A 17,633-nucleotide genomic window follows, 5' to 3' on the forward strand; every position below is an offset into this window, starting at 1 on the left:
TCGCCGTCGCCGGCGCGCGCGCGCTCTCACACCGGCCCGCCGCCGGCCTCCGGCCACGCGCGCGGCCGCGCTAGAGTTACAGAGAGGAGAGAGATCGATGGAGGGAGAGACGAAGCAGGGGCCGTGGCCGGCGCCCCCATTTTTTTGTTTTTTTTTTGTTTTTATTAATTAACTCACAAATTTGTTAATTAAAATTGTAAACTAAAATTGTAAAATTTGTTTAATTAAAATTGTAAAATTGTAAAATTTGTTTAATTACCACAAGGACTCTCTTGTGCTAACTTTAGCTTTCTCATACCGATTTAACTTGAGATGTTAACCGCATGTTCAATTCTTCGGGTGCTAGTGAGACCTTAATTTTTGCGATGGTATAAATACAAATGTTCAAATACATGATCTTATCATTTTAGTGTTTTGCACGCATGTACAAGCAAAAACATAATTAAAGATACTTGTGTTGCTCACGAATCATGAAAACATCTAAAATATTCATTTTGTTGTGTTAATGAAAATCAACTTGCATGTGCTTGATTATTGGAACATCAAATTGTGTATATACTGTAGGCCTAAATATTATTCTTTGTCGACCACTTATGTTGCCGTCATCATTATCCTCCAACATCCCCGCAAAATAAACTTAACCAGATTAAGTTTACCAATTCAATTTAAAACTTGGAGACAATGATTAATTTAAGTGGACCATGTCCTTGTTTTATCCATCACATCGGGAAAGAGTCCAAGTTTGTAATAAACTATGCAAAAACAATCATGTAAAAATATATAAAACAAATGAGGTTATGTGTCCTCGGCACCGCCACCGCCCTCTCGGTCACCGCCACACCGGTCTCTCGGTCACGCGGTCACTGCGTCCCCCTTTCGCCACCGCCACCGGTCTCTCGGTCACGCGGTCACCGCGTCCCCCCTTTCGCCACCACCACCGTTCTCTCGGTCACGCGATCACCGCGTCCCCCTCTCGCCTCCTCGTCGCCCTCTCTCTTTATATGTAGAAGAGATATGATAATGCTGGCATATACACAATTAATTTGTTTTGACTACATGTTTTCGGGATCGACATATGGCGGACGATAGAGCTGACCCGATTCTGGACAACTATGATCCGGACGCCGAAGACCATATGTTCGGCATCATAAAAGGCGATATTCCATTTGTGCCGACCGGAGAAGAAGAAGATGATATCTCTTCTTATCCGAACCTTGAGGGTGAAGATGAAGGGCGCCGTCAGCAAGATGATGCCGAAGAAACGTCGATAAACGACGATCTTCAATTGGAAGTAGCAACCACCTCCGGCGCCGAGGTATATATATATACATATTGAGCGTCTGGTGATACAACTAACTGATTTGAATAAATATGTGTGTACTAACGCGCGCGACTCTCTTTCTTATTTTAGCCCTCGGCCGGATCGTCGAAAAAATCGAGTACGTCGTCAAAGCGTGGCGCAACCAAGACGATGAAAGCAGGAGAAACATGCACCATCGATGTTGTCGACGAAGCAACCGGCAGGCCGCCGGAGCCCAGCAAGAACGCCACCAAGTTTGTCGGCCAATGCGGAGCCGTTGTTAGAGACAACGTCTCGATCACCCGCCGGGAGTGGAATGAGCCAAAGAAGGCACGTGTTGGTTTCACTTTTGTCGATAAGAGAGAAAAAAAGATTGCTTCAACAAGCTTATGGAACATTTCGTTCTACCTCCGGAATACCGCAAATACGATGAGGAGGGTAACAAGATTGCGAAAAACAAGAAGAGGCGCAAGCTAGTCAAACAGTTCGCTCTTTCTAGGATGGCCAACGCATTCCGGAAATACAAGCAAAACCTAGCCCATGACTTTGTCAACCAGGGCAAGACTCCAGATTTCAAAGGACAATATGAGAAACTGCAACATGATTGGCCAGAATTTGTGAAGCAAAAGAAATCGGAGCAGTTCCTTGAACTATCGAAAAAAATAAGGAAAATGCGGCCAAGAAGGAGTACAATCATAAAATGGGGCCAGGAGGGTATCGCTTTTGGCAGCCTAGGTGGGAGAAGATGGAGAACGAGCCGAGGGCGCGAGGAATCCGTCCGAGTACGGAGGGATGGGACCCAAGGGCCAAAAGCCGGTGGTACGGGCATGGGGGATCGCTGAACCCGGAGACGGGGAGTGTGTTTACCAGGGCAAAATAATTACACCCACCCAAAAGCTTATTGAGGCAATGAGGGATGCTCAAGAGGGGAGGATCAAGTTCAACGGAGAGAACGACGCCACGACAAAAGCCCTCGGGAATCCTGAACACGGAGGACGTGTACGAGGCATGGGGCCCATTCCGTGGAAAATAGGGTTCCCCGAACGATGACCCGTACGGTTACGAAGCCGTAAGAGAAAGATGGATCGGGAAAAAGATGTTGTGGCGCAGTTGGTAACGGAAATGGATGTGATGAAGAAAACCGTGAGTGTACTAGTAGCCGAAAGAGAGGCAGCTCGGGCGCAGCATGAAGATCATCCAATGGATCTCGGAAGCCAGCAGCGGAGAAGAAGCAGCGTGGCTTCCACGGAGGCCTCACCGGCTGGTGCACCGACGATAGAAATTACTGCACCGGAGCCTCAGCTGGTGGTCGAAGTTACTGCACCGGAGCCTCCTCGCTACCCCGTGGACGATATAAAGGAGATGAAAGCATGTCATCTGTATTATCCTATCGGGAACATGTCCATGAAGGTAGCCATCGGCGAGTGCTTTACCACCGGAGCACTCCACCACAACAACCCCATTCAAGATGGCTATGCTCGTGTCACGGTGGAGGAGATAGTCCAAGGGTTTGAGGACCTGGACATTGACATTGCTACACCTGAAGGGGTGAAAAGACTTGGAGATGTCAAGCGCCAGTTCATTCTATGGCAGAAGAAATTTATCAAGTTTCCAGGCGAGGCGCCAACAAGTCCACCCCGTACGGTGGTGGTGGTGGCGGTGGCGGTGACGGTGGCGGTGGCGGTGACGGTGGCGGTGGCGGTGACGGTGGCGGTGGTGCTTCACCTAATACACCTCATTCACGTCAGCCGACGCCGCCCCCCAGTCCTCGTCCGGTGGGTGATCAGACACCGGTACCGCCCCCCAATCCACCTCCGGCGAAGAAGCAGAAGCAGTCCTGGGTTATTAACCCGGACCCTTATGTACCTAGAACCACAAAGATACCGAGCCATCACTGAAGCCTCTCATCCCGAGGCCTTGGGAACTTAGTGTCGAGGAAAATGCAGCGGCCGTGGCTGCTCAGCATGAGAAATGGAAGGAGGAGTGCAAGAAGAAAAGAGAGGGCGAGCCCAAGCCAGTATATTCTGACAAGCAAAAGCAAGTGGGCTAAGTCATTTTTGAACACACCGTCCCAAGCCGCGAAGAATCTGCTCGACGACTATTTACGTGAACTTCGTAGGCAAGCACTCGCGTTCAAGAGGAACCAAGAGTTGGCGGAGAAGAAAGCCTTGGAGGACGAGGCCGAGACAAAATTAGAAAGGGGAAAGAAGTTGCCCAGCTCGGGGAACAAAGTAAACAATCGATCGCCCCGCTCATAGTGCAAGCCGCCGGTCCGGATGCCCCCGATATCATAGCAGCTGCGGCAGCACATGGATTGACCGTAACGAGTGCCGGAGAACAAGCGGCCGACTTAGGTATCACTCTTCGTGCATCTGTTAGGCCTTGATGAGGCGCCAATGAAGGACGTAGTATTTACATATGTGAAGAATGGCCCTCTCATCGAGCCTGCGCAGGAAGAGGATCTACCTCGACAAATGAAAGGTCCGCTAAATTGGTACAAGGGTTACATAAAACATAAAGACGCCAAAGACTATATCTATGCGGAAGTTAGATATGAGCATCACTTCAAACGTTACCGGGTACAAATTCCTCCGAGTGAATTGTTCCAGCTGTTCAATCTGCGCGACCTCGACAAATCTATCATCGGTTGCTACGTTATGTAAGTGATTTATTAATTTCTACCCCATCTCGTTCATTGCCTGCACTATATATATATATATATATTGTCCTAACTATCTTGTTGTGTACGCTATTATGCAGAATGAAGAAGCGGGAAATGCGAATAAGGAACATCCATGATGTTGGGTTCATTGACCCACACATCGTTAATTCATATGTGTTAGAACACCACCCCGCCGACGTGGAGGATGACCTGTGGCGGTTTATTAGAAAACAGCAACAGAAAAGTGATATTCTATTTCCTTACCATTTTGGGTGAGTGTTTCTGTCTTGAGCACATTCTCTTTTGTTTACTCCATGCATGGTATGTGGCTAATCGATGAGTTATGCATGACCGTGCATGTATCGTGTCCGCAGGTTCCACTGGATTCTTATGGTAATTAAAGTTCAGACCTCCTCGGTTCTCGTCCACGACTCTCCGAATATGGATCCGGCGCTTTGGGGCGACATGAGAAAAATAATGCAAAAGTAATTATTTTCATTCATTTGCGCTCTATATCGATCGGCCTATTTCGTTCATCATTTCCTAATATCAAGTAACTAATTAATAACTCTCTTGTTTATTTAATTTTCTTTGCCTCGTAGGGTTTGGAGACGGTTCGTAGATACCAAGGTCGGTGAATTCAAAAAAGAGCTACATTTTAAAATGGCAAGTGCGGACGACTGGGGATACTCAGCCACCGGGGACCAATCTATGTGGATACTATGTTTGTGAGAGGATCCGGAGATACCGCAATGAGCGGGACCAGAAGTGTGAGAACAACATCCCGAGGAATAACCTCCGGAAGACGCTTAGTCCGAAGCTCGCTTCCGACCACTTCAAGAGGAACTAGCTGGATGGTTGGCGAGGGAAGTCATCGATCCTAGAGGAGAACACTATTACGATGACGTAGAACTTTATATGCACCAGAATTTGTAACTAACTTGTTCAAAATTGTATATGGTCATCCGATATTGAATATATATTGTATATGGTCATCCGATATTGAATATATATTGTATATTCCTCTTGAATTCTTTTTGGTTCTAATTTCAAATTTGTTTGAAATTGTACATTCATATGCATGTATGTATACAGTACCGTAGAATATGTGAAACTCCTTCAAAATTAAAACCCAAAAGAAATAAAATAATACAAATTAAAAAGAAACCAGATTTAGGGGGAGGGGGGCTAAACCCTAAACCCTGCGGAGGCCTTTAGTCGCGGTTGGCCAGAAGAACCGCGACTAAAGGTCCTCCGCCCTGGCGCTCGCCTGCGGCCCACGTGGACGGGCCTTTAGTCGCGGTTCGTAAGGAACCACGACTAAAGGGGGGGGCCTTTAGTCGCGCTACTTTGGTCGCGGTTGCGCCACCGCGACTAATGGCAGTTGCCAACCGCGACCAAAGCCCCTTTTTCCACCAGTGTATCCTCGATTTCGGAGAGGAGATACGGCCGCTTTTCAGCGCAAAACGGCAAAGATGAACCAAACCCTAGAGCTGCTAGAGCATGGCGGAGAAAAACGATAAAAAGCAACAGTACGTAAAAGATAGATGTATTTTTTGTATAGATCGATTGGTTCTTTCTTCAATCGGCCATAGCCCTTTATATAAGGTGCAGGACTTCGCGTTCCAGAGCCGGCGGCCAGACTTGACGTACACGAGTAGGATTCCAGAAGCTAAACCGAATATTGCCTTCCCTTCTTTGATTCGGTTACCAGATATGTCTACAAAATCTATTTGCTAATCTTCCAGGCCATACTCACGTACATGCACGCTCTAATAAAATAACTCGGCCAAACATGAATCATACAATACCCTCATGTGCATGCAATTCTCCTGTTGCACTAATCCTTGAGTGACCTGTTAATCTGCAACCCGCACGTCCCGGCCTGATATCTGAAGTATATTAGGACTTGTATTGTGCATTGCGGTTTAACTCAGCTTGTCTCTGAATCTGTCAGGAATTGTCCTTGGTGCCCGCTAGTTCAAGCAAAACTTCAGATGAATGTCCTGGTCATTAGCTTCCTTCATCTTCGTCGTGTATCTGCACTGGACTGCATTTTAAACTAAACAGCAAGACCAAAAATATATATGTCAACCAAAAGTTTAACGACACACCTTTAACCTAATTTGGCCCATATAAAATACCTAGTAGCCAAATTATGTGTTCAACACATGCCCCCCTGTTTTTGGTACAACTGATAAAACTGAATTTACCAAAAACATTATGAAAATTCCTTAAGATGATGTTAATCACTGCACTGGCCACAGATTTGCTTAGGGTGATGTCTAAAGTACACATCAGCCAAATTTTCTTAGGGCGATATTGCAATTAACATATCGGCCAAATTTTGTTGAGGATGATACTTGTAATAATAAATCGGCCACAATGTCTTCAAGCCTCTCGCTACATGCCAGGATAATATTTTTTCAAGTATTATTCATCCAGAGCTTTGAAAACATCTCTACTTGGAAAGATTTTAGAAAGTATGAATTTTCAAACAATCTCCACAACTCTATATGGACCTTCCCAACTCGGTGACCATTTGCCGAATATTCTATACTCGTTGCAGTAGCTCATACTACAACACCGGCCAATAAAACCTGATGTTTAAATAATCATCGCATCTCATGAGCCGACTGATGTGTCCTACATATTGCTTCATGCACTTTACTCTTAGCTAATATATTATGATCAGATTCCAGAAACTTCAAAAAAAAACCATCGATAGTACTTAATTAGATATAATTCGGCAGCCGATAAGCTACATGTCAAAGTTTGTGGCCGAATTATTTCATATCTAATTTGACTTGGATCCTCTAAATAAAAAAACTACTGGAACTCTCCAATCCTCAGGTTCCAATATATTTTCTAACTCTGGCTGTTTGTAACTCATTTACCGAATTAGCTCCCTGTACTACTAGTTTCTGGACTGAATTAGAATCAACAGTATTATGCTCTGAATCACCTTTGCATTGTACGACTAGTTGTTGAATGGAACAGGCTGCACCCTATACCAAGCTAGCATCCAGCAATGCCAACTTATTTTCTAATTCGGTTGTCTGTAGCTTATGTACCGAATTAACATTATCATGCAATACTTGCTGCTGGACCAAACCTGGACATGCAGACCCATGGATGGAAACAACAACGGTCTTGCTTTTAGCAGCCACAAGCATCGATCTTTCTAATATAAATTTTTCCTTGTGCTAATACGATAACCTGCTGCCTGTTGTGCTAAATAATTAGCTCTTAAATTTTCTTCTCTAGCTATATGATGGGTAATGACCCCCTCTAGAGACTCAGTTATATCTAAACACCGGTCCAAATAACTATTTAGTAACCCATCAAAACATTGGAATTCGCTTTTTATTTTGGCGCACTACCAGAAGCGAATCCCCAAAAGCATCTGTAATCTTAACACCCATGTCTACTAAACTTTCTAGAGCAAACCAAAACCTTATATTCAGTTTGGTTATTAATACAAAAATATTCCAGGCGAACCGATGTTTCATAAACTACCAATGCCTTGCCTCTCTCTACCAATGCCTTGTGAGGTGAAATTAAAACAATACCAATGCCTTGCCTCTCTCTACAAACCGATCCATCAAAATAAAGTTTCCAAGGGCAAACACTACAATTTATATTTTCTTCATCCTTGATCCTATGATCAACAATAAAATCGGCGATAACTTATGTCTCATAACACGCAGCGATTCATATGCTAAATTATATTCTATTAGTGCATAAGCGCACTTTGCAATCCTAACGTTAAGAATCGGTTTTTCCAACATATATTTAATCACATCGGCTTGGCAAGCTACCACACTTGTACTAGAAAGTAGATGCCGAAAATTGGTACATGTATAATATAAAGACAAGCACAACTTTTCAATAAACACGTACCGGGTCTCGGTGTCGAGAAAACAATGACTTAGGTAGGAAATGATGTACTCCTTCTCACCATCTTCAAGTGGGTTAGCGGATAAGAATCCATGTCCAAGATTTTCCATATCATCAAAATCTTCAATTGTTTCATGCATATCGCTTTTTCCGAAACGATATTCTTCAGAACATTTTTGCAGACACTTAAAGCTATCAACTTTGCTCATCATTTATATAGATAAATCATTAAACCGAGCTATATTAGCCGGCTGTGATTTTATAGGTACAAAACCATCTCTGAAAATATTGATATAATCATAGTCCGATAAGTCTCTACCGGTCAAACATCGCATCTCACCGTGTTGCGAATCAACCGGTACCTCTGCTAAAGCAGTGCAAGCGGAAGTTTCCGCCTCAATCACTTCCACATCATCATCAACCCACTGAATTAAACACTGATGTAGAGTAGAAGGAATGCAGCAATTCGCATGAATCCAATCACGTCCCAAGAGAATATCATAGCGGCCTCTAATATCAACAACAAAAAAGGCAGCCTCTACTGTTTTGCTTCCTACTGTGAGTTCCATAGAAATAACACCTTTAGGCTCACATAATTCTCCCGAGAATCCACTAAGTCTCTTGTTTGTCTTCATTAACTCGCTCTCTTTTCGGTTCAATTTAGAATATACCGAAAAAGGCATAATATTACCACTGGCGCCGCCGTCAACAAGCATGCGACCCATAGGCTTGCCATCAATCTGACCCCTGATAAACAATGGCTTTAGATGTTGTCCGTAATTCTCTGGCTTCTTAAATGTAGCATATTTTGGAATAAGATCAAACTCTGCGACTTTAACAGCTTTCTCGGTGATGATGCATTTCTCCTTCCAAATCTTCTTTGGATGCATCATTGGTTTTCTATCTTGATTAAACCATTCACCGTACTTCTTAGCGATCTGTTCTTTAATTTCCAATGCTCGTAGCCGTTGCACTCTTCGTTTCTGGGTACGTGTAAGTCCTGTCGGACACCAACGAGGTCTTTGTTTAGTTCCTGGTGTGACCGACTTACTTCTGCTGTCCTCAAATTTTCTCGGCCTGTATCGACGTACTGATGTCATTAGCGCAAGCTCTCCAGCCGAGAAAATCCTTTGGTGATCCGATGGACCGCCAGCTTCAAAAGTCCCACGGCCCCTCGCATATACATCAGTATATTTACCAGATGTCCTATTATTACCAGGATGTATCTCACGCTTTTCTGAACGTGTACCCATATTGCGCTCCAAATCATCATGCAAGCTCGTGCCTTTGGCTTCAAAAATAGCATCTTTTTGAACCATACCAGACCATCGTCGCTGCTGATTTACACCGTCACCACCTTCAGCTATTTTTGTTTCCTCAGGTTTCAAAGCATGACCCGCATTAGACTCTGCTAAGTGAGGTAGCTGTGCACCATCAATGTCACTAGTTTTCGTATTTTGAATGGTATCTTCAGCTGACTGATACTCACCAACTTTCAAAGCATTGCCTTTCAAATCATCTGGATTTTGGACTGGCTTAGGTTCAATGCGCCTTACCGGCACCCAGATACGCTTACTGCCACCTTTATAATTCTTGCCATTTGTATCGCGTCTCGGCGGCGATTGGTTTCTTTGAATAACAACTGCATCATGCGACCTAAACTCATGATTGAAACCAGCTCTTTTCTGGTGCACATTTGGTCTGAACCCAGGCCTCGGTGGAACCCATTCTCTTTGAAAGTAACCTGCTTGTCCTGTAGGATACGACGCCCACGGATTAAAACCCCACGGAGGATATTGAGAATACATAGGAGGCGGGCGGCCCCAATATGCCGGCGTCACGTGTAAATAAGGTTGCTGGTTATACGCATTTTTTCGCCAGCAATCATGCCCCCCGGGCCGAGTAGGAGACCTGGGACGCTTGTTACCTCCGAGCCGATTAAACATATTGTCGGCTTTACGTGAAGTGTATTTCTTCAATAATATGCTTACGGTCGGCTTCGGTCTTGGAGCTGATCTCTTTCTTCCATTGACTTTCCATATTCCTCCTACTGGATTTTTTGGCTTGATCATTTTCGGAGGAGCATTATCATCAACCACAACATTTTTCCCTCTTGCGGACTCGGTCTGATCTAACCGAATAAGCATTTTCTTTTTCTCAAAGTTAATCACATTGGTAGGAAAAGTATCACTATCGGGTATCATCTTAGATCCTTCTGTAAATGTCAATCGTCTCTCATCAATGGACGATTGCACCTCCGACAAAGATATTTGAGCATCCGACATTTGTTGCGGTGACCGATTTAAACACGAATCCAGTACCGGCCTATACGGGACCTCGGTATCAACATGTTGCTGCAAATTAGAATTAAAGCCCATACTTCGTTCATTGCTAATGTTATTTTGCAAAATCGAAGTTGAATCAATATGAGTAGAAATACTATATATAGAGTTATTGGTCGAACTTCTATCATAATTTGGTCCACCTTGATTATTATTATTAGGAGCGACTTGAGGCTGCATAACATTAGCCGATATACTGGGTACAATACTAGGCACATTAACAAATCTATTACTATCCAGAGCCATCGGCTTTTTCTCAGAACTTTCATTATTGATTATTGAGCGAACATGACCAGGTAAGCTATTTTCTATATCCTTACTAAAGCGCTCCTTATAATCATCAATTGTACTGACTGCTGATTGAGTAATTATAGGAGTCATATTTTTCACATCAGAGCCATACTTACAAGCTAGATGTAAATCTATTAGAGGAGCAATTGTTTCAGTTGGCTTACATACCTGAGCGCCAAACATAGGAGAAAGGCTTGGTGTCGTTACCTTCTTCACGACGCCATTCTTTGTCTTGTAAAATCGCTTCAATTTCTCAGCCCTTGCTTTTTCAAGCTCCTGCTCAACTTCTCGTCGCTCATCTTCGGACAGATCGTCGAGAGTGAAGGCGATGACGTTTTCCAAGTCGACATCTCTTGCGTCCTTTGGATGGTTGTTCATCGTGCGCTTCTTCGTTCCCCAGCGGAGTCGCCAATTGTGTTGGCACGCAAAACTGCCGCGCAACACTAGGATAACCGTCGTACTTTCGTGACGACGAACGATTGCTTTTCCGGCAAAGCAACAAAGAATCCTCGATTTCGGAGAGGAGATACGGCCGCTTTTCAGCGCAAACGGCAAAGATGAACCAAACCCTAGAGCTGCTAGAGCATGGCGGAGAAAAACGATAAAAAGCAACAGTACGTAAAAGATAGATGTATTTTTTGTATAGATCGATTGGTTCTTTCTTCAATCGGCCATAGCCCTTTATATAAGGTGCAGGACTTCGCGTTCCAGAGCCGGCGGCCAGACTTGACGTACACGAGTAGGATTCCAGAAGCTAAACCGAATATTGCCTTCCCTTCTTTGATTCGGTTACCAGATATGTCTACAAAATCTATTTGCTAATCTTCCAGGCCATACTCACGTACATGCACGCTCTAATAAAATAACTCGGCCAAACATGAATCATACAATGCCCTCATGTGCATGCAATTCTCCTGTTGCACTAATCCTTGAGTGACCTGTTAATCTGCAACCCGCACGTCCCGGCCTGATATCTGAAGTATATTAGGACTTGTATTGTGCATTGCGGTTTAACTCAGCTTGTCTCTGAATCTGTCAGGAATTGTCCTTGGTGCCCGCTAGTTCAAGCAAAACTTCAGATGAATGTCCTGGTCATTAGCTTCCTTCATCTTCGTCGTGTATCTGCACTGGACTGCATTTTAAACTAAACAGCAAGACCAAAAATATATATGTCAACCAAAAGTTTAACGACACACCTTTAACCTAATTTGGCCCATATAAAATACCTAGTAGCCAAATTATGTGTTCAACAGACTCACCAAGGATCGAGATCATGCTCTTGAGTTGGTTGGTGACCTCAAAAAGAAGATGCTCTCGCTCGAGGAAGCCAACAAAGGGAAAGATGATGAAGACCCCAATTCTTGCCATGATGAGCTTGTGGATCAAGTTACTTCCTTGAGGAGGCACAATGCTCTTCTCTTGGAAGTCAATGCTCTTCAAGAAGAAGCCTTGGATGAATACTACCGCTTGTTCAAAGAGAAGACCTCATGTTGCAACCATGAAGAAGAAATTGTCGCTCTTGAGATCACCAAGGCCAAGCTATTGAGTTTGAGTAGCAAGCAAGAAGAGTTATTGGTGGAGTGTCTCCACATGAGCAAGGAGAAGGACACGTGTTGTGATCATGAGGAGGAAATAGCCGCCTTGAAGAGAAGGGAAGCCAAGCTCATGGAAGTCAATTCCATGCAAGAGGAAACATTGAAGGAGTACTTTCCTTTGAGCAAGGACCGTGCATGTTGCACTCATGAAAGCGACATTGCCAAGATGGAGAATGACATGCGCTTGCTCATGAAGATGAACGCTCTCCAAGAAGAAGCTTTGATGGAACACTTCCGGGTGAACAAGGCAAAGGAGGTCCAAGTGTTTGATATTTGTCATCCACACCCGGAGCATGAAGATGAAGTCAATCGCTTGAAGGCCAAGGTTGATAGACTCCAAGTTCAAGCCAAGTACTTGGAAGGAATCTTTGAAGCTAAAGATGGAGCCAAAGAGGGCTCGCGCAATGAAGGAGGAGTGGCTACCAAGCCAAAGAGAAAGAGGAAGAGGAGGACCAAGAAGAAGAAGAACAAGGAGAACATGGAGACCAACTTTGAAGAGAGCAATGCTAGCTCAAGAAGGGATGGAGTACCCAACTCCACCTCGACGGGTTTCGCCGGCTCTAACAACCCTTCTCATGTTCTTTTTGTTGATTACTATGGACATATTCGTGCTCGCTTTATTGGTCCTCAAAAGGACAATGTTGATTGGACTATTTGGGTTCCCAAACCCCTTGTTACTAACATGCTAGGACCCATTGAAAAATGGGTACCTAAATCCAAGACTTGATTCCTTGTAGGACTATGCTTCCAGTGGCGCTAAATGGGTGGTTGATAGTGGAGCCACAAGTCATATGACCGGAAGCAAGAATATTGTTGTCGACCTTGAGCCTTCTCACTCTACCGTATCATATGGCGACAACACGTGCTCTAAGGTATTGGGTCTTGGCAAGGTGGTGGTAACACCCGACATCTCACTTGTGAATGTCCTCCTTGTCGAGACCCTTGGTTACAATTTACTCTCCGTTCATCAAATTGCTCGCATGGGTCTATGTACTTTCTTTGATGAACATATAGTGGTCCTCTTGTGGAGCAAGACACTCAATGTAGCTTTTGTTGGATATGTAGAGAACGGATTTTATGTTGTAGATTTCTCCGGAAAGACAACATCTTCCGCTCTTTGCCTATTCACCAAAGGTGACAAGGGTTGGTTATGGCATCGCCGACTAGCCCATGTCAACATGAGGACTTTGCAAAGTCTCCACAAGGGCGGCCACATTCTCGGACTAAAAGAAGATGTCTCTTTTTGTAAGGATCGTGTTTGTAGGGCTTGCGTACAAGGAAAAATGCATGGAGCTCCTCACAAGGCCAAGACCATCATTTCTACCACAAGATGCTTGGAGCTCTTACATGTTGATCTCTTCGGTCCACCGTCTCATGAAAGTCTTGGAGGAAAGAAGTATTGCCTCGTCATTGTCGATGACTATTCACGCTATTGTTGGGTATTCTTCTTCAAGTACAAGAGTGAGACTCAACGGACCATGATGGAGTTTGCCAACCAAGTTCAACGCAAGTACGACAACAAGATCCTCGCAATAAGGAGCGACAATGGAACGGAGTTCAAGAACTACACCTTGGATGACTTCCTCGGCGAAGAAGGAATCCAACACCAATACTCCACGCCATATACTCCCCAACAAAATGGGGTCGCCGAAAGGAAGAATCGAACCTTGATCGAAGCCGCTCGAACCATGATGATGGAATACAAGTCTAACTATAACTTTTGGGCGGAAGCTATCTCTACCGCATGCCATGCTACTAATCGCCTCTACTTTCGCAAAGGTCTAGAGAAGACACCATATGAGATTCTCACCGGCAACAAGCCAAATGTGTCATACTTCAAGGTCTTCGGATGCAAATGCTACATACTTGTCAAAGACACGCGCCTATCCAAGTTTGATTCAAGAGATCAAGAAGGAATTTTTGTTGGCTATGCTACGGATTCTCACGGCTATAGAGTCTTCAACAAGTCAAGTGGACGTGTTGTAGAATCTTGTGATGTGACTTTCGATGAATATGATAGATCTTTGGAGGAGCGAAGTGCTTCTTGTGAGAAAGGAGATGCAATTCCCCCGGATACCATAGGAAGGATGGGTGTTGGCATTCGCCGACCTCAAGAGCTACCTTCTATGAGTACCTGGGAAGGACCAAGTTCCACTCAAGTGGAGCCATCTACACCACAAGGCCAAGCTTCTTCCGTTGATCTTACAAATGCAAGTCAACCTCTACAACAACCTCAAGTTCAACCTCAACCTCAAGATCAACCTCGACATCTACAACAACAATCAAGTCCAAGTTCACCTCAACAAGCTCAAGAACAACATTCACCGCAAGCCCGTCTACCTCAACACCCTACATCAAGTGACCAAGGTCAAGCTTCTAGTTCTTCTCCGAGTGGTTCGGGGATAATCTCCATGGATAATACTATTCCCAATACCCCCGAGCCATCCGGATCTCATGACAATGTTGCCCCTTTCAACGACAATGGAGGTCAAGGCGAGGACCTAAACCGTGATGAAGGCCAAGATGACTCACAAGAACCATCTCCTCTAGCCGACACTCGCCATGAAGATCCTACTACAAGACACTTGCGTCTCAAGTCTCATTCCTTGCAAAATATCATTGGTGATCTAAAGAGAAATGTTACCACTCGGAGGCAACTTGCAAACTTTTGTGCGCACCACGCCTTTGTCTCTAAGGAGGAACCACTCAAAGTTGATGATGCTCTCAAAGATCACGATTGGTTGAATGCAATGCAAGAGGAACTCAACAACTTCAAGAGGAATGACGTATGGACTCTCATGAAGTGACCCGATCATTGCCGCAATGTTATCGGCACCAAGTGGATCTTCAAGAACAAGCAAGATGAAAGTGGCACGGTCATCCGCAACAAAGCAAGATTGGTGGCACAAGGCTATTCTCAAATCGAAGGCGTGGACTTTGGTGAAACCTTTGCACCCGTTGCAAGGCTTGAGTCCATCCGTATCCTTTTGGCCTTTGCCTCACATCATGGCTTTAAGTTGCAGCAAATGGATGTTAAGAGTGCTTTTCTTAATGGTCCTCTACATGAGGAAGTATATGTGAAGCAACCCCCGGGGTTCGAGGACCCCCATTTCCCGGACCATGTCTTCAAGCTCAAAAAGGCCCTATATGGTCTCAAACAAGCTCCTAGAGCTTGGTATGAGCATCTCAAGGAGTTGCTTGAAGACCGTGGTTTCAAAGTGGGGAAAATCGATCCCACTCTTTTTACTAAGAAGGTCAATGGGGAGCTTTTCGTATGCCAACTCTATGTAGATGACATCATATTTGGCTCTACTAACACAAAATTCAATGATGAGTTTGCTATGTTGATGACAAATAGGTTTGAGATGTCAATGATGGGTGAACTCAAGTACTTTCTTGGGTTCGAGATCACGCAAATGCGACAAGGCACCTTCATCAATCAAGCGAAGTACCTCCAAGACATGCTCAAGCGCTTTGATATGAAGGATGCCAAGGGGATTGGAACTCCGATGCAACTCAAGTGTCAACTCACTCTTGACGAGGCCGGCAAGGCGGTGGATACCAAGCTCTACCGTTCGATGATAGGTTCGCTTCTTTACCTTTGTGCCTCTCGCCCGGATATAATGTTAAGCGTTGGTATGTGTGCACGGTTCGATCTTTGCTTGACCGTCGTGCGCACATACCACTCCTTACCGTTATATCTAGATGAAAGGCACGCATGAACATAGGGGGAGTGCGGTTTAAATCCATTGAGCTATCCCTCCCCCCATAATGCATAAAGAAATCCAAAACATTTGCTATTTGTCAATTAAGTGACGTATGAGCTTCATGTTGAGTTGTAGTCCGTGAGTCCTAGATACATCTACGCGACCTCACAACTACTATACTCTTACACGGTGGCTTCGGCCACCAACACCCCCTCTTTGAGGTTTTTTTTTTTGGTTTCTTATGACCTTGTTTTGTCTTTCTTCTTTGCTTTCTTCTTCTTGTTTTTGGAGAACCTCTTTCAAGCTTGTTATCTCGTGATTTTTGCAAGCTTGGTTGTATGTTCTTTTTCTCCATCCTTCTAGTTCCGTTACCCTCCTATTTGGTGTTCCGATGCCAAAGGGGGAGAAGTTCCTAGGTGGATGGGGACCTTTGTTGTTTGTAGCCGTTTGGTTCTAGTTGCTTATCTTGTCTTATGGCTACATCAACAACCCTATGGAGGCATCTTATTTAGAGTTTGGGTATTCTCAAGGCTATGGTATGATAACTTCACCCAAATCTCCGTGCATGATCTTATGTTGCCTCCATATTGTGCATATGCTACTTGAACATGTTATTTATATATGTTGCATATGTGCTCGGTTTGTAAAAACTAGGGGGAGTGATGTCTCTAGAACATGTGTATTTGTATTCAAATACATATTCATGATATGCACATGTGTAGGGGGAGCTCCGTCGAGTGTTTGCAAATCTAAAGTACCTCATCATAATATCATATGTTATTGCCAACTCTTGTGTTGTCATCAAACACCAAAAAGGGGGAGATTGTAAGAGCAAACTTTAAACCCCAAGTTTTGTGTGTTTGATGACAACACTTGAGATATCTCACCGTTTACCTTGAGTATCATTGTTAGATTTTCAAGAGCACGGTGACCTCGCCGGACATGTCGAGATCGGAAGACTGAAGCGTAGTTGATAGGTTTTCCGGTTTTGTGTGTGTTTAGCGAGGTAACATGGTTGGAGAGAAAAAGGGAAGAAAACCAGTTTTAGCCAGGCCGGTACTACCGGTACCTGTAGCGGTAGTACTGCTACCCCTATAGGTACCGTCCCACGGTACCGCTCTAAGTTCTGCGCTGAAATTGTCCCACAGTACGAGTTGTGGTACCTCTGCGGTACCAAGAGCGGTAGTACCGCTCACGAGCGGTAGTACCGCCCTTGGTACCGGTCAGGTACCGTAAACTAGTTACGGCAGTAGCGCTCTGGTACCGCTCCGGTACCGCTTCGAGTCCAGTAAGGTTTGGACCCTGTTGCGGTACCTCGAGCGGTACCGTGAGCGGTAGTACCGCTCTGCGTCCACGTGGACCAGATCCGGGAATTCGAACTCAGAGCGGTAGTACCGCTTCCCAAAAGCGGTAGTACCGCTTAGGCAAAAACTGGACATAACGGTTGGATTTGGAGGAGCCTATTTAAGGGCTCCTTCTTCCCCAACTCGTTTTTATCTCTTTCCCCTCTCTCTCCTCCATTGTTGCTGAGCTTAATCCTTGAGGGTCTCCTTCCGCATCCAACCAATCTTGCCCAAACTTTGAGGATTGGTGGAGGAGACCCCGATCTATACTTCTACCAAGAGAGATTTCACCAATACTAGCTATTCCTTAGTGGATCTTGGTGGTAGGGTTCCTTTAGTGGAGCATTGGAGAAGAGTTCCTTTGGTGGAGCATTGGAAGGGTTCCTTGGTGGAGCATTGGAAGGGTTCCTTTGGTGGAGCATTGGAAGGGTTCCTTTGGTGGAGCATTGGAGATGGGTTCCTATGGTGGAGCATTGGAGATGTGCAGCTATGG

This window comes from Lolium rigidum, chromosome 5 (genome assembly GCF_022539505.1).
Source record: "Lolium rigidum isolate FL_2022 chromosome 5, APGP_CSIRO_Lrig_0.1, whole genome shotgun sequence".
In the NCBI taxonomy this organism is placed as follows: domain Eukaryota; kingdom Viridiplantae; phylum Streptophyta; class Magnoliopsida; order Poales; family Poaceae; genus Lolium; species Lolium rigidum.